The sequence below is a fragment of the Protopterus annectens genome, chromosome 10.part0 (assembly GCF_019279795.1).
Source record: "Protopterus annectens isolate FY-2018-M chromosome 10.part0, PAN1.0, whole genome shotgun sequence".
Lineage (NCBI taxonomy): Eukaryota > Metazoa > Chordata > Ceratodontiformes > Protopteridae > Protopterus > Protopterus annectens.
The window spans coordinates 885,352,249-885,380,109 of NC_056744.1; positions in this window are offsets into that span (position 1 = coordinate 885,352,249).

The following is a 27,861-nucleotide window of genomic DNA, read 5'->3' on the forward strand; positions in this document are numbered from 1 at the left end:
CCAACATATTTTGTTTATGTCACAGATTAGGGTTAGATACTTAGATCAAGTAATTCTACCATTTGTTTTGCTAATATGTAGCAGATCCATCAGGGCTGGATTAGAGAATGCCATATAGGTTAGGCGTAGATCATCCTTCAGTAGTCTGTAGGAGACCAAGTACAGGGCCAGGGCTTTGAGGTGGTCTGTATAGGACATATTATTTACACCCTGTATTCTTTCAGTGAGGAAATGCCTGGTCAGGTACATGCCAAAGGGTGCATTGTACTTGATTATTGGTTTAATGAGGACTGTGTATAGTAGGACCATGATCTCCTTAGATCCGGATGCCATGCACTTACTTGTAAGTTGTGCCACATAGAAGGAGTTTCTCACTACCACGGACACACGGTGATCAAAGTTCAGGTTATTGTCAACATGTGTTCCCAAGTCCCTTACCACTGGGTCTACCTGTACAGGAGTGTTATCAATGTTGTACTTTGCAGGGGTGGTTGTCTTCCCAAAAGGTATAATTATGCATTTTGCACTGAGTTTTAGGCCATGGTCAGGGCACCAGTTATTTGTCTGTGTCAGACCCTCCTGATGGATATCTACATCTTTGGGGGTTTCAGTGATTGCACCCAGCTTACAATTGTCAGCAGATTTGGTCAGCAAAAGGCCCTCTACATTTGCCTTGACTTCAGAGAAATATATTCCAAACAGGAGAGATACAAATACTGAGCCCTCTGGAATATCACTAGTAACAGGCGTTTTTGTGTAGGTGGATTCCCCCACTCTAACCTCTTCCCCCACTCTAATCTCATGTGTCCTATTTGTCAGACATTTGGCTATTCATCGAGTGATATAGGGATTTGTGCCTAAATTTGTGAGTTTGTCTGTAATACCTGAGTGAGATATTACATAAAATGCTTTTGCCAGGTCAGGTTAGGCAGTATATACCATTTTGCCCTTGACCGTAGCTCTAGGGACCTTCTCAAAGAAGTCCACCAAGTTTGCTAGGCATGATGAGCCCTTGATAAAAACCTACCGGGATAGGTCCAGTGTTTGAAGATTTCCCATGTCTTTGATTATCAGGTCCATGATAATTCTTTCCATGGCCTTGCATATAAGTCTAGTCAAACTTATGTGTCTGTTGATGGTCCACCTTTGTGAAGAGGGATGACTGTTGCAGACCTCCATTCCCTAGGGACAAGGTCTGTCTGGAGGCTGTGGTTGAATAGAGATTCTAGTAGGCCTTAAAAGTTATGTTTCAAGCAATTTAGCAGGCATCCTGGGATATTATCATGACCCTGTGATATAGTGTTTTTAGCTCTGGAGACTTCAGTGAGGACCTGTTCTTTAGCGGTAGTTGGGGAGAAATGGTACAAGGTATTTCCTGGGCAGAATAGGTGGATGATAGGAGGGGAAACTGGAGTTAAATTTATCGGCCAGCAAATTTGCTATATCCCCTTGTTTGGTACAGGAAGTTCCATTTACAGTTAGTTCATAACACTGTTGGGTGTTCCTTTTAAGGTTTTCGACATAACTGAAAAATGCCTTATGGTTATCCTTAGCTTTTGAGACTATTTTTGCCTCAAAGTTAGCTTTGGTGGACATGATTAGTTTTGTTAGTTGCTTTTTGAGACTGATGAGGGAGGTTTTTATCTTTTGGGCATAGCCCTTCCTATTTTTGGACAGGATTTTCATTCTTTTGTTGCACAACCTATTTATACTGAGGGTCCACCAAGGGAGCTTGTTTTTGGAGTTTCTACTAAGTTTATTTTGGTTTAGAACTGCTGTTCTGTGCAGTTACTTACATGTTTGTACAAGGTTTCTGTAAACACTTCTGCATATGCCACTGTGCTCTCTGAGTTTGGGGGTTTGGAATTTAGCCTTGCCATCAGCTAATAAAAGATAGTTAGCCTTGGAAAAGTTCTTAAAGGTTCTGGGGTTTACTGGGAGTTCAGTCATTATATTTATTTCAAGGCTGACCCTTGTGATCTGATCTGGCCAGTGAAAACATTACATAGGTTGGGTGCAACGTTCTCTCATATTTGTGAGTACCAGATCCAAGACATTTGCACCCCAGTAGGTTTGCAAACTAGCTGTTCAAGGGTGTTTTTATTGACAAAATCAAGGAATGTTTGAGCCTGCATGTTAGTGGTTGTGTATATATCACAATTTATAATGGGATAGTTGAAATCACCCATGAATATAGGATCTGTAGGCTTGTTGCACTCTTTTCCTGGTAGATGTCTTGAATAGCAACTAGACAAATGATGAAGGTCCCACACAGACACATACTGCCCAATCAGAGACAGTCAGGAATCAATGACCCTCTGCTCCTTCTCTTAATAGAGCAAAACAGTAACATAAGTTCCTATGAAGCAGTTGTTGCACTTTTCAGTGATCAACAGTCTCTAAGAAGTAATGTCCCTATGTTTCTTCTCTCATCAGGGTCAAAACAGGAGTACTAATTCCAAGATGACTATTGGGAAGTAGAATATGGGCTCTCCATTGACTGGTGGTCTTGCACCAGAAGTTGCAGATTTTAAAGGAAAGATGGAAAAATGTATTAATTTTCTAAGAACTGCAGTGTGTACTAATCTGTTAGGAAGATATGAAAGTGGGGCTAACTTGGGCTTTAGTGGTCTAAGGGGAGAGCCAGTAATTTTAAATAAGTAAGATGGATTGGATTGGGGTTGGGCACTCAATATTCAGGCTCTATCAGATATGATGGGATGGTAAATACATTTAAATAGCTTACGGGAAAGTGACTCCACAAAGTGCTAATTTTGTCCTTACTGACAACAGCCAATGAAAGCAGAGAGGGAAGAAAGTATATGATCAAATTAACATAAGGAGCAGGCAACTAGAGAGACAATGAGTTAAAGGACATAATGTCAGTGGGAGAGGTTGAGGAAAAATCGAGTTTCTGTGGGCTATGGGACTAAGAAGAGACACAGCTTTGGTTTCTTTCCTAGTTGAAATATGCAATAGAAAACACAATACAATTAAAATGCAATGAAAATACAGTGCAATATACAAAACAGAAAAAAGTAATAAAGCAGTACAAAATACCAGAAAGCAATATAAGAAAAACAAACTAACCTTTCCCTCACAGCTGTCTATGGCAGAATCAGAATCTTTTTTCCAGTAAAGCCTTGAAAAGTTTTATTTCCCCCCTTAAATAAGTTTAGTTCCTGTGACCTGTCTCCTCTCTTGGTTCACATGTGATTTACTTTAAGTGACCTGCTCTAATTTCTGTGTGATGCACAAGAACACAGCTTTGGTTCCTTTACTTGTTTAAATATGCAGTAGAAAACAGAATGCAATCAAAACACAGCACAATGAAAATACATCACAATATACAAAATGGAACAAAACAATACAAAATGCAAGAAAATAATATAAGAAAAACGAAACTAACCCTTCCCTGGCTGCAGTCTATGGCAGAGTCTAAGTGAAAGCTTCCTGTAAAGCTTTGACATGTTTTATTTCCCCCCTTTAATACAAGGTTTAGTTCCTAGCTCCTCCCTCAGTTATAAGGTGACTAACCTTAAGTTGTTGTGTCTTTCGGCTTTTCGCAGTTAGGGGTCGCCACAGCGGAACTCCGGTCCGCTAATGATTGGCAGTAGATTTTTACTTGCCGAATTGCCAGCTCTGACGCACAACCTTCAACGAAGGTATGCCCATTCACGCAAGTCTCTACACAGAAGACGCTTTAGCTGAGAATCGAACAGGACAATGTCTTACTGTGAGGCGACAATGCTACCACAGCACCACCACCGCAGTAGACTATAAGTGGCCTGGTCTAATTTCTGTCCTTGATGGACTGCAGTGTCTGTCTCTGGAAGAGTGGCAGTTAAAAGAAAACCAATGTACAATTTTTAAATGCACAAGCCAGATGGACTTATTCAAATAGAAATCAAGTAGTTTGTTCAAATGGATATTTAAATGTTACAGAGGAATTGCAATAAAAATACAAGAGTCATGTTATATTTGTTTTCCATTTACTGGTTAGAAAAAATGGTGGCCATTATTTCAGAAGTGTTGAGTGACTGCTCTGTCTTTCAGTGTGACTACCAAACATACAGGCAGGAGGAGTTCCTCGGTTTTAGCTTCTGACTACAGTGATGTACACTTCAGTGGAGGTAAAACCTAGCTGTTGCATGATATAGCACTAATCTATGGCTGTAACTGGGTAATGCTTGGTTTACCTATGGCTGTCATGGTCATGAGGACAAATCCTGAGTTACCAAGCAGAACCAGACATGAATAAACCAAGCACTAACTACACCCAGCCATGGATTATTGTTGTTATACAATTCTGTTAAATTTGTGTAATAATATGCATTTGTTTATTAATTTGTACTTAATTATTTATCTAATGTTTGTGTGGCAGGTTTTGAGTTCTTCTGCTTTGTAGTAGTGAAGATATCATTCTCTAGATAATAAACGTGATGCAAGCAAGCAGGCACATGACATAGTACATGCACTTGCAGAAAAACACTGCAAACTTCAAAACAAGCAATGGCATATGCCACAGTGCTATAGACATATGAGGAGATATTTGTTACAAAATACATATTACTATAGTACAAATAAAGGTGGAAGTTCCATGGAACCAGGCAACATGCTTGTAGTTTCTTATATAACATTAAGGAAAACCTAACCATCTCCCCAACCAGTTGTGTTAAAATGTTAGTAATTAGGCACATGCCTGATCCATATTGAAAAGCTGTAATACTGTTTATTTTATATATGATTTTTATGTTAAATTATTAATTTCAGTATAGTTTGGGGATTAGAAACTGCCTGGCATTATTTCTTTTCCCTGAGCTGCACTGAAATGAGCAATGATCAATAGTCAAATATAAAGATATATATATATATATATATATATATATATATATATATACACACTTCAGAAGATCGAAGTGTGTCAAGACCATATGATCGATATTTCAGAAGATCGAGCTAGTGAAATTATAAAAAAAAACAAATAAAAGAAGATGCTACTGCCCCCCTGCAACCCCCTACTTAAATATACCAACTCTGAGATCACGCTACAGCAGGGAATAGGACAATTTCCCGTTCTGTGCTGTATTGTCAGTGTAGCTCGATCTCGGAGTTGGTATATTTAAGTATGGGGGGTGTAGGGGGCACAGCCCCCCACATGGGGGGTACATTAATGTCTTCTTTTATTTGTTTTTTTTTTTTAATTTTTTTTACAGTTTCAGAAGGTGGATCTTCTGAAATATCGATATTTCAGCCATTCAATCTTCTGAAGTGTAACTATATATATATATATATATATATGTACACACACACACACACACACACATATATATATATATATATATATATATATATATATATATGTATATATATATATATATATATATATATATATATGGTTCTACCTGACTTCGTCGACAGCGCAGAAGACCGACAGCGGAATTGAGCTCCAGAAGATCGAAAACGAAGAAGACCGACGCGAATTGCGGTGGCAGAACATCGACAATGCAGAAGACCGACACGACGGATGACAACACCAACGCCGAGGATGCCGACATGGGGAAAGGCTGTGTGAGTATGCGGTAGTGACGGACGTTACAGTGCGAGGCTGGTAAGTGTGGGGATTGAGGGTCTGTGTGTATAGGGTGGGTTAAGTGAGTTAGGTTAGGGAGCGATAGGGGTGGGTTAAGTGAGTTAGGGTTAGGAGCGATAGGGGTGGGTTAAGTGAGTTAGGGTTAGGGAGCGATAGGGGTGGGTTAAGTGAGTTAGGGTTAGGGAGCGATAAGGGCGGGTTAAGTGAGTTAGGGTTAGGGAGCGGGTAGGTAAGTGTGCGATAGTGACGGACCTTAGGGTTAGGGTAAGGTTTAGTGTGGGCTTGTAAGGATTTTGGTGTGCTTGTGTTGTGTGTGTGGTTTGTGGAATGGGGATGTGTTTTGTTTTTAATAATTGTTATTGTGGTGTGTGCAGTGTATGGGGTTTCGTGTTTGTGTACCGTCGGTTATTTCGTTGTCGGTTATGTGTGGTTTCGTGTTTATGGACTGTCGAATATGTGGTGTCGGTGATGTGGTTGTCGGTGTTGTGTGGTTTCGGCTATGTCAGGTAGAACCATATATATATATATATATATATATATATATACATTTATTTATACGGAGAGAGAGATATAGATATATAGATATATGTACTTAAAAGCTTCCTAGGTAAATAATATACACCATAGCTTAAATGTGTTTTCAAGTAATTAACATGTCCTACTCTTTATTCTTCATCTAAAGGCAAACACTCCCTCCTCTTTGTATTTAAGCAACACATGCTGTCCAGATTTTCGCAGAATGTCTGTGTTTTAGCCTCACATTTTTGGACTTTTCTTTATAAAACTTGAGGTTTTCTCCTAAATCGCTGAGGACTTAAGTCACTAAATAATGACATACATTTGAGTTTTAGACTTTATATCCTTCAGAAAATGCACAATAACACAAATCATGTTATTCTAAGAATTTTCTAAGTGTATAAGAGCAATATTTAAAATCTGTCCCTATTTTTGGGCTTTTTGTCCCTCCATTAATTTAGGCTTTGTCCATATTTCTTGCAATAAGAGGTTGAGAAGTATGAAGCAACACCAGCAACTTTCTCACTTTGCGATTTTGCTTTACTGAAGTTGCCAGGGTGCTACAAATAGAAGAAGGATCCAGTGCGAGCCATCAGAATAAAACTGCCCACAGTCATACGCAAGGAAATGAACTCGCTGAAAAATGCACTTGATTAAATTGCACGTAAAATCAGAAAACATTTTTTCAGGGGAGTGTAGCATGTCACACAGCTGCAATCTTACATTAGAGCTGATCCTTCTGTAAAAGGAATCTAGGAGCTGAAGATTCAACCGTATTTTAATGTCTAGTATGTCTGCAAGAAGACTTTGTTCAGCTACTCTTAGATCTCCAACAGAAACAGACAAGTTGGTAAGTCACTGGAGAATGAAAATGAGATTTAATTAACTTTTATACAAGAGTTTTATTATTATTACTATTATTATTATTTTATATTGGCTAACAAGCTTTTTAGATTTACAGCAACTTCTATACTGGTCTTCTTCCCATGTGTAATGTATAAATTACAATGAGACCACACAGGTGAATGACCAATCATCATTAATGTTTTTGAATATAAATTACTTTTTAGTGTATAATTGACACTGCTACCCAGGAATCCTCGCAAGGTTGTTAGAAATTAAAGAATTAAAGACTGCCAGGAGCACACTAAGGTAGCAGAATTCTCTGGGTCTATATCAGTTCATCGAAACGTCTGAAGTTTGAACACCATATGTTCGAACTTCAAACCACGAACTGCAAAAATATCGATGTCTTAAAACAGCGATTTTTTTCCCAGGGAAAAAAATCGCTGTTCCAAGAAACACACACGCAACACAAACACACCAAAACAACATCAATCCACACACATACACTCAAAATCCTACATCTAACCCTACACTAAACTGTACATACACTACTACCTATCCACTTACCTTAACCCAAACCCTAACCCTAAGGTCCATCACTATTGCACACTCACCTGACCCGTGCCCTAACCTTAACTCCCTTATCCCGCCCTAACCCTAAAGTCTTTCACTATCACACACCCACCTCACCCGCGCCCTAACCCTAACTCACCTAACCCGTGCCCTAACCCTAACATCCACACAATCTCACACTTACCTGAACCCGACCCGTAACTTCCTACCACAGTCCTGATACTTGCAAAGCCACAGAAATGGCCCACCAAATTTTTTCCCTGGGAAAGAATTCAGTGGGCCGCGGCTTCATGATTACCAGTGTTTGAACTTTACAGTTCAGACATCTGGTATTCAATATTCAGCTGTTTCGACGGACTGATATAAATCCAAATTCTCTAGAATAGGATTAATGTTGCCCCCCTCCGCTTACAAAAAGCTCCAGAACAGGATTAATGTTGCCACCCCTCATAAACACCCACTTTATATTAGTTTAGCACAGGCACGCATTTTCTCTATACACGTTTTCACTGCTTTTGCATATTTGCCTAGACCCCTTTTATAAGCATTCACTTAATTTATTTTTTGTATAATCTGTTGAGTGTCTTGGATCCATTTGTGCAACACTGTTTTGTGCTTGGGAAAAGGTATGTGATCAAAATTAGAATGCTTTCACAATTTGATTTTATATATGTGTGTGTATATATATATATATATATATATATATATATATATATATATATATATATATATATATATATATATGTATGCATGCAGGTATTATTTATTTATTTATTTGAGGAGAGGCAAGCACATATTTTATATTGGCACCATGTTATTCCATAATGTTCAGCACTAGGAACACCAGTAACTAGCTTCGTGATTTAGAGGATGAAGCTCATATCACATCCGAGATTACCCAAGTTCAGCTAGTGACTTGAATGCAGATGGGAATGCAGCAGCTAATTCTAGTTTACACACTTTAGGGGAAGGCACTGGTGAGGGTCCAAGAAGAAGACTGGACAGTTGCTCTTGTATTAGTAGTGCATATCACTGTCAAAGGGGTCAACATTTGAAGTACACATGCATCTCCTGATGCAGCTGTGATAGAGAAGTCACAGCAGTGATAAGTATGCTACAGTAAAAGCACAAAGCTTTCTCATCCCCATCATGGATAATAGCATCAATCTCAACTTCTGACTCATAGTCTGAGGGCTGTGGTGTTCTCAGCTCTGGGAGAAAATGAGTGAGTGGGTCAGTAAAAGGGTGCTGGCAAAAAGAAAACAGTAAAAACACAAGTTACAATTCACTGTGAAGCATTGGATGGGACTGTGTCCACACCTGTAGTCACTGCACTGTTTCAGATGGTGTTGCCGTAGTGTGCCTTGGCATCAGTGCAAGGCTAGTTACAGTGTCATATGCCTGTCACCTTATTTTGCACCTCAGTGGAAGACAAGCTGTGTGCATCCCATAGTTTGTGTAACTGGTTTACATTAGCAGTACCACACATTGCCACATTAAAATTATTGAATAATTTATCCTCAGTCATTTCCTATAAGAAATATAAAGTTTAACTGGATAGACACTGGATTGTATAGGTGGATTGTGTATTAGATATGGTTTTGTGGTCCAAAACCATGCCAGAGTATACAGTTTGACAGAATATGTAATGTGGAACCAAAACAGATACACAATACTGACAGATTCACCTCTTTATGAACTAATACCTTATGATTCCCTTGAAATATGCCACTTGAATTTGTTTGCCAAAGATGGGGACTAGCAGGTTAAATGTGACACAGTAATGTTATGTACAGGTAACACCGATGGGTTCCCAGATAAATTAGGCATACCCTAGCAGACATGTGAATGCTGTGCACTACCCATAGCTCAGCAGAATCTGAACTTCAATACCTGTTGTACAGCAATAACAGGGCCAGATGTTCAGAACTAAACTGCCCCAATTTCAAACTGTTATACCAAATGTAATGTGTATGTAATCACTTTTTATTGCAGCTACATGGGCTGTAAAGAGAATAATTAAACTGTTAGCTTCAAACTTCATACACAAATTGCATAAAAAACATACAGAAAAATCTTTTATTTTTAAGCTTGGAAAGTCCGCTAACATTTTTACTTTCTGAATAAGACATTTGAAATCCTGTTGGTCAGTCAGTTTCTTATCTATGCTACCACATATGATTGTACCATTGAGCTGTATGCTTTTTCATTAATATCTTGTACCTGACTGCTGAATTCCTTGCTCAGGTGATCCATCAAATCAATAATTTGTCAGGTGTACTGAATACATAGTTATTTATGAAAAGCTGTAAGAGGAATAAGACCTTACAAGCTCGCAGCATGCATCCTGGATCTGTTAAACAGAATGTTGTAAAAGGACAATTTCTTAGATGTGCTAGACTGCATGACTGAGCTAGTGATATGTTTGAGGCTTTTGAATATTTATCTGGCAGGTTAACTCAGAGAGGATACAAAGAGCCTATAATTTATGAGGCACAAAATAAAGTAATATCACACAGACTAGATAGAGCTACTCCTTATTTTTCTAGTGGGAATAAGGTGGGAGATAGACAAGTCGTCACCACGAAAGGTCAGGCGAGGATGTCTGTGACATATACCAGTGACTCTCACCATATCTGTGAAATAGTAAAGAGGGACTGGAAGGTTCTAGTGTCTGATGCTAAATATAAAGAGGTGCTAGGATATGCTCCTAGCTTTGCTTTCAAGAATGGTAAATCTTTAAAGACATGGTTGTGTTATAAATCATTAAGCTCTGGAACAATTGATCATGGTACTGGTGGATATGGTACCTTTCACTGCAGACCGTGTAATATCTGTAATTATATAAATAGTGATAACTGTTTCCAGCATCTGGATGCTGGACATTTTTACGAATTTAAGGTTCAAGCTAGTTGTTCTTCCAAGAATGTGGTATATCTTGCTGTCTGTGATGTCTGCCAACATTTCTATGTTGGGAAGATGAATAGGTGTTTAAAGGATAGAGTTAGAGTACACCTCTATAGCATCTCTAAACAAAGTATGAATAGTGCTTTGTCTAAACATGTTAAATCAGAAGGGACTTCACATAGCTTCAAATTTATGGTGATAGACTGGTTGAGGTTAGATAGGAGAGAGGGTGATTTTAGAATTTATACTGAGTGTTTGGAGACAAAGTAGATTTTATTGTTAAGGGCTACATGTGGTCAAGGGCTTAATGAGTATATACCTTTAAGAACAACACTCAGGTCATGTGGTTTGAAGAAATGAGAGGGTTATTTAAACAGGTTGAAGTTGTTATAGTGTTAGATCTGATGAAGCACCTTGATGGTGTAAAAGCGCTCATCTGTTTTAACTTGTTATTTTATACAGTGTTTCTATCTGTTTTAACTTGTTATTTTATACAGTGTTTCTACAGTGTTTGACTGTTTTGTGTCATTTAGATTAAAGAGTTTCGATCCACTCTGCCTGGCTGGTTTGTCTACACATTTGGATTCTTTTACTGGCTATCCTGCTTCCTTTTTGCTTTCTTCCTTCTTAACTTCCAAACTTCCTCAGGAATATCATTTATTCCTGGAGACTTCCCTGCAGACTGATTACACATCATCATGTTTATCTCACCTCCTCCTATCTTTTTTTTTTTTTTTTTTTTTTTTTTTTTTTTATAAATATTTTTTCTTGAGGCTTTAAAAAATAATAGCATTGCAAACAACAAACTGGTGATAAAAAATATACAAACAATTATAAAGAATGTTATAATAAAAACTATATACAAAATGAATACTTACATTTACAGTAAAGACTTATTTTCTTTTAAATATAGGTTTGGTGGAAAGGAATAGTGAAAGATGCAGTCGGCATAGGTAATACAATTAAGTATTAAATCTGGCAGACTTATACAAAATAACATAGAATGTGTGGTTATAACACTGAGTTTTGTGTAGTCTATATGGAATATAATAAATGTGAGTGATTTGGGGTATGACCGAAGATATATAAACTATGACGATATGTTCATTAGTATTTGCCGACTGTGAATTAACCTTTTTATTATTAGCATATCAACTGAATTTACATAAGATATTGAGTGCTCTTAAGTATTTGATAGAGATAATACTGAAGTTATTCTAAGATAACAATTTATGGTATAACCAATTTTGAGTAATATACAATGTAAGCAAGGTAAACAAGTATTTAAAATAAGCAGGTTGCTGTTATGAGTGAGTGAAGATGGAATATGGATAATTACTAATTGTCATGGTATGGTCTTGATCTCTGAAATGTGTTTCAATATCTTGGATACTAGTGTGACAATTGGGGAGAGATGGGCAAAGGCTGCCAGCCTAGTCAAATAGAATTTGATATATAATTCTGGCATTTGTAAATAAATGTAAAATACAGGCATGTTTTCTTGAGTGTAAAAAAACACTGTGAAATGTGGAACTGCAAAATATGTGACAACATTGCACTCTACTGGCCCAGGGAAGCATGTTGTGACCCTTTCATGTTAGAATTTGGCTCTAGTGTGTCTGGATGAAGGTTTTATGCCCGTTGTTTTAAGGCTAAAGTTTATGACCAGAATTTAGATGTGGAATGTGCTCTTTTGCTCTAGTGTCTGTTAGAATATACATGTGAAATGACTTATATTGTTGTAAGTTTCTGAGCAGGTGTTAGATTGCTAAATAATGCAGTTTGTAGCCTGAGAACTCCAGACTAAGTGTCAAAAATGATGTAATTTGAGAGGGTCTTAGAGGCATGTTTGTTAGTAATGCTTAAATACTATTTCTCATAAGAGACTGAAGCATTTTGATCTTGGATATCTAACTCAGCACACTGCCTATGCTTACATGTAAGTTTCTAGCACTGTGATTTTTTGAAGGAATAGTTAATGCTAGTAAAGATTAATTAGGTATTTTTATGATGATGATATTGAAATCAGACCTGTCCTACTGTATTATTTTGGGTTTCTGTGTGATCTCCAAACTCTTATATTTCTCTGTGGTGTAGTAGTTTTGCCCTGTATTTTAATTATTTATTATTAAATATTTTTAAAACCTTCCACCTGTGGCTGGTTGGGGTAGAGATAAGCTCTAGAGTACATTGCATATTTATAGAGGTTATTGTAATAGGCCATTCTAAAGTAAGCCTTGACTGTTAGTCATACTACCATTGGATAATAATATCACACAGTAATAATTGGGCACCCTTTTAAGGGCCTTTTAGTGGCTGATATTATTAGCTGGGTGGTGGCAGTAATTACTACCGTATAGTCTGGGTAAAGGGGCACAGCTGGAGAATCTGTGTCAGCCTTTCCCAGGAGGGTCTGTGAAGTTGTATAAATACTTATTTCAAAGTGTGTGTGTGTTGTGTCAGCTACTTGGCAGGGACACGAAGCACTGGTTGGACAGAGAGGGTACCGGAGGATCTAGCTTGCCCAGCTAGGCTGAGACCTGCACCCTATAGCTGTGCCAGTGGGGAGTCTTATTGGTAACCTGGTGAGCAAAGGAGTAACCAGCCCCAGACTGACTGTGATTTCTGTGTGCACTGAAGGGAAATTGTACTTTACTGTGTGTATTAGTTATACTTTCCTCACTTCTATGAGACAACCTCCCTGGTGTTAGTGGTGAGGACTGCGGCTCCTTGATTGCTGGGCCAGGGCACGGTCATTGAATTCTAACATGAAAGGGTCACAACATGCTTCACTTGGCCAGTAGAGTGCAATGTTGTCACATATTTTGCAGTTCCACATTTCACAGTGTTCTTTTACACTCAAGAAAACATGCCTGTATTTTACATTTATTTACAAATGCCAGAATTATATATCAAATTCTATTTGACTAGGCTGGCAGCCTTCGCCCATCTCTCCCCTATCGTCACAACTAGGATAAACCATAGTTTCTTAGTGTTACATACAATTCCAAAAGATATGTAGCATTTTCACATTGTCTGATCCACAGTCTTTACAGTTCTTGCATAGGAAGGGAAGTACTGAGCTTTTTAACTGGCATGAAATAAGAATTATTGAGGATCATGAACTGAATGTATAGAGTATTTTTAAGAGGGGCATGTTTTAAATCGATTTTTTATCAGAGCTACTTTATAAAATGTCTGGATCAAAAGTGCCTCAAATAGATGAGGATAAATAGCTATTATTACATTTGAAGTTTATTGTTAGCTTACATAATTTCTATAGTGGTTTGTTTCTCCTTGTGGGATTAGTTATATGTAAATTTGGAGTTGATCATATCTTTTAGTTGATGGATAATTGGTAGGTATCATTTAGGTAGTATAATTTTAATTCTAATGTGTTCAGATGACTTTATTTTTAAGTAAATGAAGTTCCATACTAGTTTACTCCTGAGAAGAGGAAATGTTAAGTCTATCATTTTGTTGTTCATTATGATATTTGGCTTTTGATCATTTGATTGTAGAAGTTTATAACAATCATGTACATTTTACCATTTCATTAATCCATAAAAGGTATAGATCTTGTCTGAAAAAAATCTGGCATTTTAAAGTTTTTAGTGATTGCAGTATTCAAAAGGGAATGGAGAGTAAAATAAAGATGTAAGATTTAAGACATTTTGTCAAATAAAGGTCCAGGATGAATACCAATGATTGTTTATGTTATTTGGGTTGATAGTTAACAACAGTCTTTCTGTGTTTAAGATTAAATAATATAAGTAGAAATCTGGAGGCCCATTTCACCATAAGGTTTAGGAGCAGAATGTTTATTATACTTAATTCTTATAGAGTTTGGAGCCCAAATTAATTTTCCTAGTGATTATTAAATTTGTTTGGAGAATTTCAAAGACAAGATTTGGGTTGAGGATCTAAGGTAAAATAGTAATTTAGCAAAAATGTTATTCTTAATTAATGCAATGTTCAACAGAAATGAACATTTCATATTAGATCATCTTAACAGGTCATTTTGTATGTAGGTCCAGCATTTTTTAATATTGTGATGATAGTTCAAGGTATTATCTTGAAAGAAAGTGATACCGAATTATTCACAAGATTGTTGAATTTTTATTCCTTTCAGAATGGAGGTGTCAATTGTTTGTGTCTTTCGGCTTTTCCCGGTTAGGGGTTGCCACAGCGGAACTCCGGTCCGCTAATGATTGGCAGTTGATTTTTATGTACCGGCTTGCCAGGCCTGATGCACAACCTTCAACGAAGGTACGCCCATTCACGCATGTCTCCACGCAGAAGACGCTCTAGCTGAGAATCGAACCGGACAGCATTTTACTGTGAGGTGACAACACTAAAGCTGTAATTTAGATTTAGTGGGAAAAGGGACAATTATTTAAATTTAGTTTGTAATCAGAATATCTAGGGGAAGGTATGTAAGTGTACAGTATTTTAGGTAAATCTATATTAGGATGGGTTAAATAAATATTAATGTCATTGGAAAAACAGCTAAAAAGAAAGTTGTGGCTGAAATATATAGGGATATTATGATAGAGTATGGAATAGTAGTTCAATATATAGGTTAAATAGGCCTGACAATGGGGGCAACCTTGTCTAACACCATTATTGATGTTGATTGGTGAAGAAGCATGTTTGTTAACTATTAACTGTGTAGTGGGATTATGGTATAGAATTTCTGTTGAATTTACAAAAGAGCCTGGGAATTGAAAATTTTCCAAAACAATCAGAAGAAATCGGATATTGACTTTGTCAAATGCTTTGGCTGCATCAGCTGATAGTATAAAGGTATTACATTATGTGTGTTTTTTTTATTTTTGAAGTTTGTCTAATGTAAGGGTTTTGTCATTTGTCTATCTGTTTTGTAGGAAACATGACTGATAGGTAGTTATGACTGAAGGCATGATTTGTATATGTCTGTTAGCGAAGATATAGATGAAACGTTTTATATCTAAATCAATTAGGGCTATTTGTCTGTAGTTTGACATTTCAATGGGATTTTTATTTGACTTGGGTATTAGAATTGTTTTGGATAAATTGAGGTATGGGACTGAAATGCCATTTTTAAGATAAATTCAAATAATGTATGAAGTATTTTAGATAAGCTTTCTTTAAAACATTTATAAAATTTGGCTGAGTATCCATCAGGACAGGGTGGTTTTCCCAATTTTAAGCTATTAATACTTTGTCTTATTTCTTGCAATTTAATTGAGCTAGTTAAAAGCATAATGTGTTCCTGTTTAACTGTGAGGATAGTAAGCTGATCGAGATATATGTTAATTTCCTCTAAGTCATTACTGTATTTCTTATGTGGCTAAATATATAGAGAATGTCATGGTCTGATGTATATTTTTTATAATCTGTAATAATTTTTTAATGATTTTAGGAGTATTATATATCTTTAGCCATTTGGCAAGGAATTTTGAGGGTGTTTGAACCCATTCAAAGTAAATAGCCAAGACGTTTTCATATAATGAGAGCTGTTTCATGTAGTATAGGTATAGTACTTCTAGGGTAGAGAACATTTGTTGTTCTATACTGTAACTGTTGGATTAAATTTACTGATTTTGTAGGAGGTGTGATAAACTGAGGGGCTGCCAGCCCATCTAGATAGAATTTTGTAAATAATACTATGTCATTGTAAATATTAATATGATCTACAGGCTTGTTTGACAAATGTAAGAAAACTGTGTTATGTGCTGAACTTCAAATATATAACCACAGTGCACCCTGCTGGAAGAAAGCTGATAAGAAAATAATTTTACAACTGTGTGCGATCTCAAGCTAGGAGACATGATGTCTACAGCTGGAAATTCTTTCTATTGTCCTAAGACAGAGATAATTCCTAGGTTTCACATGTAAAGTGTATTTTATTGCTGTGGCTTCCTGGTAGGTGTAGATCACAAATAAATGTTACATTTTTGGTTCTGTTAGCCTGGGACCTAAATCAGAAGAGACAAGAAATATGTAATCTGAAATGACTCAGCAGTAATGTGTATTATCAATTTAAGGACTATCTCAGGAAGAAAGAAGGGCATTTTGTATTTGTGTCTGAACCAGAACACGTCAGCTCACCAGCACTTTGCTTTGCTCTGTAAGTAAGATATTTAGAACAGTGATTTATCTTAGAGATAGAAATAGCAATATTAGTCTAGCTGTTTTCTATATTTATGTCAGACTGTTCTACAATGTTGTCTTAAAGTATTTTCTGTGATTTCTGATCTCTCTAATATCATTGTGCTGAGTTAACAAGTATTGTCTTGTGTTTTTATTATGTATTATTAAATATATTTAAACCTTTTAACTGTGGCTGTTTTGTGAAAAGATAATTTAAACTCCTAGAGTATTTGCATGAATTTGGTGATACTGTATAAACCACTCCTAAATAGGCTTCAAGTCTCAGTCACACTTACCAACTAGATAATAATAACATTACACAGTAGAATTTGACACCATTTGGTAAGGGCCTTTATAGTAGCTGATAAGAGTAGTTGATGGCAGTGATTACTACCTTATAACCTGGGCAGAAGAAGGCATAGCTAATGAACCTGTGCCAGCCTTCCCCAGGAGTGTCTGTGTGTTTGTATATAAATCAAATCTCAAAGTGTGTGTGTTTGTGTGTCAGCTACTTGAGCAGGGACACGAAGTACTGGTTGGACAGAGAAGGTACTGGAGGTTTTGGCTTGACTACTCGGCTGAAATCTGAACCCTACAGCTGTGCCAGTGGGGAGCTTTATTGGGGATTTGGACAGAAAGGGAGAAACCAGCCCCAGACTGACTGTGATCTCTGTGTTCTCTTAAGGGAAATTGTACTTTACTGTGTGTGTACTTGTTATCCTCCCAATGTGGATGCCCCTCACTGGTGCTAGTGGTGAGGATTGAAGCTCCTTGATTACTGGGCCAGTGCATGGGCCTCACATATTAATTATTTGGCAGTGGTGGGATATCCACATCAAATATTAATTGTTTGATAGTGGTGAGTTAGCCAAATCACATATTAATTGCCTTGTAGTGGTGTGGATAGTAAATTCCTGTAGCTTGTGTACAGTGATAACTGAAGGTGTTTTTGTACTCTAAACCAGCCACGCAGTGAACATTCAGAGTTCAGATCACAATTATTTTATTAATTATTTATTTATTTTACATTTGGTAACCGGGTTAGTCTGACTGAGCTTTTGGCTAATTTTCAGCAGAGACCCGGGGAGAAAACCTCCTCAGAGAATAAAATTTAACAAAATTCAATTAGAATCAGAAAAAAATTACAATCAGGTTACAATAGCAAATTGATTAAATAGCAACACAATTGATTTTTAGGTATAGACAGCATATATGCTATAGTTAGATGGAGAGAGGCTCTGCAGTGCAATAAAATTTAACAAAAAAATATGTTACAGTCAGCAACATTTACAAACGGGTTATAATGGCATAGTAAAGTAACAATACCTGTGTGATTGTAGATAGGTTTAGAGAGGTTGTATACAGAAGTAGAAATGAAGATATATGGAAGTAAAGAGGTGATGTTCAAGAAGAGAGAGGCTAAAGTAAATTATTTAATGGGAGCAGTGTGATATAGTTTAGATGAGGTAGACAGGGAAGAATGTAGGAGAGGGAGGGAAAAAGAAAGAGTGGATAGAAGGAAGGAAGTGGAGGGAGAACAAAGTTAGAAGTAAACTTGGAGGAAAGAGGAGTATAGGTGTATGGGTAGTAGTTTTGGGGGGATGACTACAATGGCAGAACCATTTTTTGTTAGGTATTTTTAGGTGGCTAATTTGAATTGCTTGATATGGTCAAGGGACTTTATTTCAAGGGGTAGTTGGTTCCAGGAAGTGGCTGGGTTGTAGTTATAGAGTAGACATCCTATTTGTTATGTTTTGGGTTTATACATCTGTAACAGTCCTTGATCTGAGCTATGAAGTGATCAAGCTGGGGAGTATTTAGATATGATAGTAGGGAGACTGAAGCAGTATGAGGGTAGATACAGGATGGAGTGGATAATTTGCAGCTGATAAAGTAGGAGCAGGTGAAGGAACTCGAACCAGTCCATTTGCTTAAGTGATAAGCAGTGATGAGACTTGTAGGACTGGTTGGCTGCGAATCTGGCCAGCTTATTATAGGTAGTTTCATGTCTTGAAATGAGTGTAGAGTTAAGGTTAGTGAATATATGACAGGAGTATAGAAGTGTGGGAAGTAAAAAAGAGAGTAATTCTGGCTGTCCAAGGTGTCCAAGTTTCTGGTGAGTTTTTTTTTTATACTGTTTGTGACATGTAGATCAAACTTAAGTTGATCATCTATAGTGACTCCTAGCAATTTAGTGCTAGGTTCAGCTGTGATGATGGTGCTATTGCTTGATAAAATGTTAAATGTAGTTTTGAGATTGGTATGGTTTTTGGGGAGAAAGAGTAAGAACTTGGTTTTCTTTGGATTTAGAATTAATTTGTTGTCATTAAGCCAAGTCTCAATGGTGTTGAAGGATGCTTGGGTAGCAGAGTGGAGGTCTGATGGGTTATCTGCAATGGTGATTACAGTAGAGTCATCAGCATATTGCAGAAGTGCTGGCTGGGGACAAGAGGGATATAGTAAGTTTGTGAAAATATTGAAGAGCAGTGGTCCAAGGATAGATCCCTAGGGAACACCCATTAGCACAGTGAGGGGAGGAGATAGTGCAGAGAGCCATTTTACTGATTGCTGGCGGTTAAAGAGATAGCTGGAAAACCAGGAAATGGTAGGGGGGAGAAGTTTAGATAAGTCAATTTTTCCAGGAGGAGGGGGTGGGAGACAGTGGTCAAGGAACAGCCACGAGACAAGTTTATTATCACGAGCTAGAGATACTGTGTTGATGAAGGATATTACTGCAGTTGTACTATGATTAGGGCAGAAACCATGTTGTGTGTGTGTGAGAAGGTTTTCTTGGTGAAGATACTGCATTATCTGCTTGTGAATGCATTTCTCTAATATTTTAGAGAGAGGAGATAGTATAGCGATTGGTCTGAAGTTTGATATGTCTGAGGAATTGCCACCTTTGTGAATGGGTAAAGTGAAGAATTGTTTCCATATAGAGGGGACATACGATTCAGAAATAGCGTGGTTGATCAAGACAGACACAGGATAGGCCAGGGGTTCTGAGGCAATCTTAAGGAAATAGGAGGGTAGGTTGTCTGATGAGGGGGAGGAGGGTTTGAGTTTGGAGAGTATGGGTTTTATATAATTAGTTGATACTGCTTTAAGCGAGAAAGAGTTAGAAGAGTTGGGAAGGCAAGACGAGTTAGTGGGGGTATTAACAGTGTTACTGTGGGAAGTGAATTAATTAAGGTAGTTATGGAGTCAATAAACTGATTGTTAAATTTAATGGCAGTTTTTACTGAGGTTTCATTAGGACAAGGGTTAGGAGGGGAAGGGTTACCCAGATAAAGGATATGATTGGTAGAATTCCAGAATTTTTTGGAGTCTGATTTTAGGGTAGTGGGAGGTTGTGCATAGAAGTTCAGTTTGTCTCTATGGATGATTTTTTTGATTTTATTTCTTAGTTCTTTATAGGTCTAAATGAGAGATGGTGTCTTGGTTTTAGTCCATGTTTTCCATATCCTATCACAGTTTTTCATGAGGGTTGGGGTTGATTAAGTTAGCCATGGAGCTGTGTTGGAATTGATTCTAATAGTGCGGAGGGGAGTGAGGGAGTTAAGAATATCGAGGAAGGTAGTGTTGAAAGAGTGGACAGTTTCATCCAAGGGGAGAGTGTTGAGGTGAGACCAGTTAGTTCTGGAGAGTAGGTCGATGAAAGAGTCTGGGAAGAAATTAGAAAGTTTGCGGGAGGTAATATACTTGAAGGGTTTGGTGAAGTGGGGAGTATGTCTGGTGACAGTTATAGGGCAGTGGTCACTGAGTGCATTTGGAAGGGTCTGGGGATTATGGTAGTATTGGGGGTGGGAGACCAAAATCAAATCAAAAAGAGAGCTAGGGAGGTGAGATTTATTATTATAGGTGGGGGCTGTGTTTAGCTGCTCAAATCCATGCAGATTGATACAAGAAGTAGTAGTTTTATTTCTTTTGTTAGCTTAGTTAGTCAAGGAGAGGAGGCAAGTATGTCAGCAGAGGAGTATGGCAAGCTGACAAGGAGACAGTTGGCTGAGATGTGCCAGGCTAAAAGACTGGTGCATGGAAACCTGACTAAAGCAGACATTATTGCAGCTTTATTTACAGCTGCATCTGAAACTAGCAACCAGGAGGAAGATCAAACTGGCTGTGGATATGTACAACACTCAGAGAATGGACATCTCAACCTTTCTACAGAGGACTTAAAAATCCATCTGAAGCTAAAGAAACTTGAGTTGGAGGCCATGTGTTTGGAAATAGAAGCAGCAGAGAGAATGTGGCATCCAGAGAGTGAGGAAAATAAGAAACTTCTATGCCTGGAAGCTGAGGAGAAGAAGAGGCAGAGGCAACATGAAAAGGAGATGCTGACTCTTCACCAGAGTCATGGAGGTAATGGGGAAGGGAGTAACCATGCCCCAGAAGCAACAAAGGTCAGTAAATTCCTTCCACAGTTTACAGAGAGGGATAATTGTGATAGTTTCATTCATATGTTTGAGAGGGTATGTAAACAGTATGATGTTGACCAAAAGCTCTGGGTACGGTTCCTGACCCCCTTACTCCATGGTAAAGCAGTAACTGTACTGTCCAAATTATCTGATGTGGACTTTTTTAACTATAATATTGTAAAGAACTGTTTGCTAGAATTTTTTAAGCTAACACATGAAGCTTATAGGAAAATGTTTTGTGAGCATAGACACAAGGCATATGAAAATGTGTGTGAATATATTGCTGAACTAAGCACTTATTTTCATAGGTGGGTGAGTGGATGTCAGGTCACCACTTTTGAAGGGTTGGCATGTTAGACCTTTTGGTGAGGGAACACCTGTCATATACTGTCATATACTGTCATATACTGCCAGACTGAAGAAACTCCAACTCTATTCAGTTGCATACTGTCTGCTCAGAGGTGACCTGTGCCTGACATACAAGGCCATGACCAACCCGGAATTAATGGACATGCCCCACCTCAAAAAATCCAAATCCACCAGAACCACTAGAGCAAGTGACTTAAACCTTAGCACGGATATAAATAGGACGTGCTGGAGGGATAGATTTATCACCCAGAGACTCCCCATGCTGTGGAATAAAATCCCGGTCCATGTGAGGCAGAGCACCTCGCTGGCACTGTTCAAGAGAAATCTTGACCGGTGGATGGGAGATCATAGGTTTACCCCGGGAATCATCTCTGTGTCACTGCTGGACAGAGGCACAACAAACTAATGGGCACATTATTTCTAACATAAGGGGTGGCATAAGCCACATAACTTTGGGCTAGGCTTATAAATGCCTTAGAGCAGATAGCCTAGTATAAACCTATGAACCTATGAACAAGGATGTAGCACTTTGCCTGAGGACATGAGGATCTGGTTAGCTGATAGACAATGTTCTACTGTAGGTGAGATGGGGAAGAAGGGAGACCTATGCTTAGCAAGTAGGGCATCACTGCACAGGAAAGGGACACCCAGTGCTGCTCATGGGTCTAAGGGAACCCATGGTGGGCAGCCCAGACTTCCCCAACAGAATCTGCCAGTAGCACGGGAAGCCACTAGTCCAGGTACATGTGCAGGACCTAGGGTTAAATGTTTTGAATGCAACCAGTGGGGCCATGTAGCATATATATGTCCATGGAGGCAAGGTGGGGAACAAAAGGTGAGGGAGCCAGTAAATGGGAAGGAGAAAATGTGAACAGTAGGTTGTCTTGAGACAATAAGGGTACCAAACTACCACAAGAGATTATATCCTATCAGAGTGAATGGCAAAGCGGCCATTGCTAAGACAGACACAGCCTCTGACATAACCATTGTGAAGCCTGCAATGGTTACAGAGGAGCATTACTTACCTGGATGGTCTGCTCCAGTCAGAGCTTTAGGAGGGACCCCATTCCAAATACCTTTGACTAGGGTTCGCCTTGACTGGAATGGTGGAAAAGGCAGCAAGTAAGTAGGTGTGTTTGAGGATATCCCTGCAGATGTGCTGATAGGGAATGATTTTGATAATGCAGTACCGTGTGTTCATGCAGTTACACACAGTCAGGCTTGGAGACAAGAATGTACATCTGGTATCCTGGGGGTTACTTCAGGGAGGGAGCTACCCTGTAGCAATGAGAATGAAGGTGGAGCCACAGCTGCTTGTGGGTACTGATGTTCCCCTGGACAGAGTGACTGCAAGGGCAGAGGTGAGCAGTAGTACCCAGGCTGACAGTTTTGCACTGCTGTCAGAGGATACCAGACTTCCTGTGGAAGGGGAGCTGGGAAGGGTTACAAAGAGAGAGAGAGAGAGAGTTGAGACAGGCTCAGCTCTCAGACCCTACATTACAAGGCCTGAGGCAGGTAGCTAGTGAGGCACCTGATTCTCAAGGGAAGGGGGAATCTGTATACTGGAAAAAAGGGTTACTGTATAGAGAGTGGACCCCTGAGGGAGAGTTAGAGGGTGAGAGGATACAGCAGTTGGTAGTGCCAAGAGCCTACCATCTGGCACTTCTAGCCATAGTCCATGATATTTCCTTTGCAGATCATATGGGCATAAAACATACAAAGAGACATATTATGCAGAACTTTTATTGGCCTGGAATTTACAGAGATGTAACAGGGTACTGTAGGACCTGTGAGTGGTGTCAAAAGATAGGCACAGCAAGAGAAAAGGTGAAAGCTCCTTTGATGCCTTTGCCTGTGATTGAGGAGCCATTTCAAAAGGCAGCTATGGATATTGTGGGGCCTCTGAGTACTCCAAGTTCCACATGGAATATGTATATCCTAGTGGTAGTAGATTATGCTACAAGATACCCTGAGGCAGTGGCTTTGTCCTCCACTGAGTCAGAAAAGACAGCAAATGCTTTGTTAGAGATTTTCAACAGGGTAGGTTTCCCAAAAGAAATACCAACTAACAGATGTGCCAATTTCATGTCAGACCTGTTGGTTTGTCTGTGGAACTACTGTGGAGTGAAGCACCTAAAGACCACCCCTACCATCCCCAGACTAATGGTCTTGTTGAGAGGTTAGATTCTACACTCAAGTCCATGGTACAGGGATTTGCAGACCAGTTTAAGAGGGAGGGACAAATATTTGCCCCATCTGTTGTTTGCTTACAGAGAGTTTTCCCAGGAATCCACAGGTTTTTCACCCTTTGAGTTACTGTATGGGCATAAGGTGAGAGGGCCTCTAGATTTAATTTGAGATCAGTGGGAAGGTGAGTGTGAATCTCACAAGGAGTCTGTTGTGGCATATGTCCTAAACCTCATGACAAGGATCAGGGAACTCATGGGCTTGGCCCAGGAGAACCTGGCAGAAGCCCAACAGCAGAAAAAGGTCTGGTATGACAGGAATGATCGAGCTAGAGAGTATGCTGTAGGGCAGCAGGTAATAGTTCTCATTCCTGTCAGGCACAACAAGCTGGAGGCAGCTTGGGAGGGACACTACAAGGTGGTAAAGAAGGTCAGTGATGTTAACTACGTGGCAGAACTTCAAGGCAGAAGGGAGGGGCACAAACTGTACCGTGTTAACATGATGAAACTTTACCATGATAGGGAGGCCCTTGTGCTGAGTATTTGCAGTGGACTGCAGGAGGAGTTTGAGGGAGATCTGATGACTGATCTCATCAGTGAGGCTCAGACTGGCACTTCAGTGGAAGGGGTAGCAATGTCCCAGCAGCTATCTCCTACCCAGGTTTGAGAAATCTGAGCAATGTTACAGGAGTTTGGGGGCATGTTCACTAGAAAACCAGGGTGCACCCACCTGGTGCAGCACCAAGTAGATGCAGGACCACAAAGATATATTAGGCAGGTTATGGGGTGCCTGAGAGAGTCAAACAGACTCTGAGGGAGGGGATACAGGAAATGTTGGAATTAGGGGTAACTGAAGAGTCCAACAGTCCCTGGGCCTCCCCAGTGGTGCTGGTGCCAAAGAAGGATAGCAGCACTAGGTTCTGTGTGGACTACAGGAAATTAAATAGTCACACAGAGTCAGATGCTTACCCCATGCCTAGGACAGTTGAAGCCCTACAGAAGCTGGGTGGGGCTAAGTATCTTACCACCATTGATCTTACCAAGGGTTAATGGCAGGTGCCCTTGACTCCCAGTGCTAGAGAGAGGTCAGCTTTTGTGACTTTCTTTGGCTTGTATGAGTTCACAAAGATGCCCTTTGGGATGAAAAATTCCCCAGTGACTTTCCACAGGCTGGTAGATCATATCCTAGCAGGAGCAGGAGATTTTGCCTTGCTTTCCTAGATGATATTGCCATCTACAGCCATTCCTGGCAAGAGCACCTTCAGCATGTCAGTGAGGTGCTAGGCAGACTACAGAGGGCAGGGTTGACCATTAAGCACAGCAAATGTCAGGTAGGTATGGCATAAGTCTCCTACCTGGGACATAGTGTGGGGAGTGGTAAGATCAGGCCAGAACCTGCCAAAGTGGAAGCCATTCAGGCATGGCCTGCACCTGTTACCAAAAAGCAGGTGAGGGCATTTTTAGGGACAGCAGGGTACTACAGAAAGTTCATCCCCAGTTACAGTACCATAGCTGCTGCCCTCACAGACCTGACAAGAAAACACAGGTCAGATAAGGTAGTGTGGACCACAGCATGTGAGCAGGCATTACAGAAGCTTAAAGAAGCTTTGGGACGACCCCCTGTGTTAGCCAGTCCAGATTATAGCAAAGAATTAGTTGTGCAGGTGGGTGCTTCAAACCATGGGATGGGGGCTGTCCAGATTTCTTCAGAGGGAGAAGAACACCCAGTGGTTTATCTCAGTTGTAGGCTCCAACCTAGGGAGGAATGCTATGTAGCTATAGAAAAGGAATGTCTAGCCATAGTGTGGGGACTGCAGAAACTTCAGCCTTATCTGTATGGAAGGAAAGTCACTCTAGTTTCCAATCACAATCCCCTAACATGGTTACATCAAGTCAGCCAGCAAAATGCCAGGTTGTTAAGGTGGAGCCTAGGGTTGCAAGCACATGATATGTCAGTGCAGCACCACAGTGGGATTAGCAATGCCAACGCAGATGGGCTCTCAAGACAGGGAATGGGGTAAGGTATACCCAGATAGACTCAACCCTCTTAAGCAACATTTCTCAAGGGACACTTGAAAAACTAGCTTGAGTTCTCGGGTGTGTGTGTGTGTGTGTGTGATAAACTGAGGGGCTGCCAGCCCAGCCAGATAGAATTTTGTAAATAATTCTATGTCATTGTAAACATTAATAAGACCCACAGGCTTGTTTGACAAATGTAAGAAAACTGTGTTATGTGCTGAACTTCAAATATGTAACCACAGTGCACTCTACTGGAAGAAAGCTGACAAGTAAAGAATTTTACAACTGTGTGTGATCTCAAGCTTGGAGACAGGATGTCTGCAGCTGGAAATTCTTCTGTTGTCCTAAGACAGAGAAAATTACTAGGTTTCACATGTAAAGTGTCTTTTATTGCTGTCGCTTCCTGGCAGGTGCAGATCACAAAGAAATGTTAAATTTTGAGTTCTGTTGGCCTGGGAATTAAATTAGAAGAGACAAGAATGATGCAATCTCAAATGACTCACCAGTAATGTGTATTATCAATTTAAGGACTATCTCTGAAAGAAAGAAAGGCATTTTGTATTTGTGTCTGAACCTGACACATCAGCTCACCAGCACTTTGCTTTGCAATGTAAGTAAGATATTTAGAACAGTTATTTCTCTTAGAGATATATAGAAATAGCAAGATTTGTCTAGCTGTTTTCTATATTTATAAACCAAGACAAAATCCACGTAGTCACAACCACAAGTCAAACGGAAGAAAAAACCACTATGGAAGCCACAAAAATCCGCTGAAGTAAATTCAATTAAAATTTATTAATAAAATAAACACAAGTTGAGCGCTTTCATCTAAAATATTAGACTTCATCAGAACCTGATGAAGTCTAATATTTTAGATGAAAGCGCTCAACTTGTGTTTATTTTATTAATAAATTTTAATTGAATTTACTTCAGTGGATTTTTGTGGCTTCCACAGTGTTTTTTTCTTCCGTTTGACTTGTTTTCTATATTTATGTCAGACTGTCCTACAATGTTGTTTTAAAGTGCTTCCTATGATTTCTGAACTCTCTGTCATTGTGTTGAGTTTCCAAGTATTATCGTGTGTATTTATTATTTATTATTAAATATATTTAAACCTTTTAACTGTGGCTGTTTTGTGTAGAGATAATTTAAGCTCTTAGAGTACTTGCATGTGTTTGGTGATACTGTATAAGCCACTCCTAAATAGCCTTCAAGTCTCAGTCACACTTACCAATTGGATAATAATAATATTGCACAGTAGATTTGGACACCCTTTGGTAAGGGCCTTTATAGTAGCTGATAAGAGTAGTTGGTGGCAGTGATTACTACATTATAGCCTGGTTAGAATGGGGTATAGCTAATAAACCTGTTCCAGCCTTCCCCAGGAGTGTATGTGTGTTTGTATATAAATCAAATCTCAATGTGTGTGTGTGTGTGTGTGTGTGTGTGTGTGTGTGTGTGTTTGTGTGTGTCAGATACTTCGGCAGGGACATGAAGCACTGGTTGGACAGAGAGGGTACTGGAGGTTCTGGCTTGACTGCTCAGCTGAGCTGTGCTAGTGGGGAGTCTTATTGGGGATGTGGACAGAAAGGGAGGAACCAGCCACAGACTGACTGTGATTTCTGTGTGCTCTTAAGGGAAATTGTACTTTACTGTGTGTGTACTTGTTATCCTCCCAATGTGGATGCCCCTCACTGGTGCTAGTGGTAAGGATTGAGGCTCCTTGATTACTGGGCCAGTGCATGGGCATCACAGGAGGTTTGGTTTATTTTTAGTTTTTAGTTTTTTTTTTTTTTTTTTGGATGTTTGTCTTTTTATAATATGAGGCTTTGTTGATTAAATAGCCTCTTATTTGAGCTTTAGGGGTGGCCTATTTATGTCCAGTTTTGTTTCATTTGTTGCACCTTCTCCTGTCTTAACTGTTATTTGTTGAGACTCATATTCTTCTAATCTTGGCATAATTAAGTCTTCCATAAATATTTCCATTTGTGCTCTTTATTGGCTTCCACATTTCTCTGCTTTATACAAATTTTCATAAAATTTCTGAAATATCTCTAATACCTCAATAGATTCTGTAGTTATTGTTCTTGTCATAGGCTGCCTACGTTTGGTAACAATCCTTTCTACAGACTGTTGCCTAAGTCACTGTGCTAAAACTTTTTGTGCTCTGGAGTTGTTATCAAAAATAGTTGTTTAATAACAATCTTTCTAAATTCATGTGTATTATCTAAATATTCCCTTATTTTCTCTTTAGTACTCTACAGTTGCACCTCTTCTTGCTCAGTGAGATTCTCCTTAT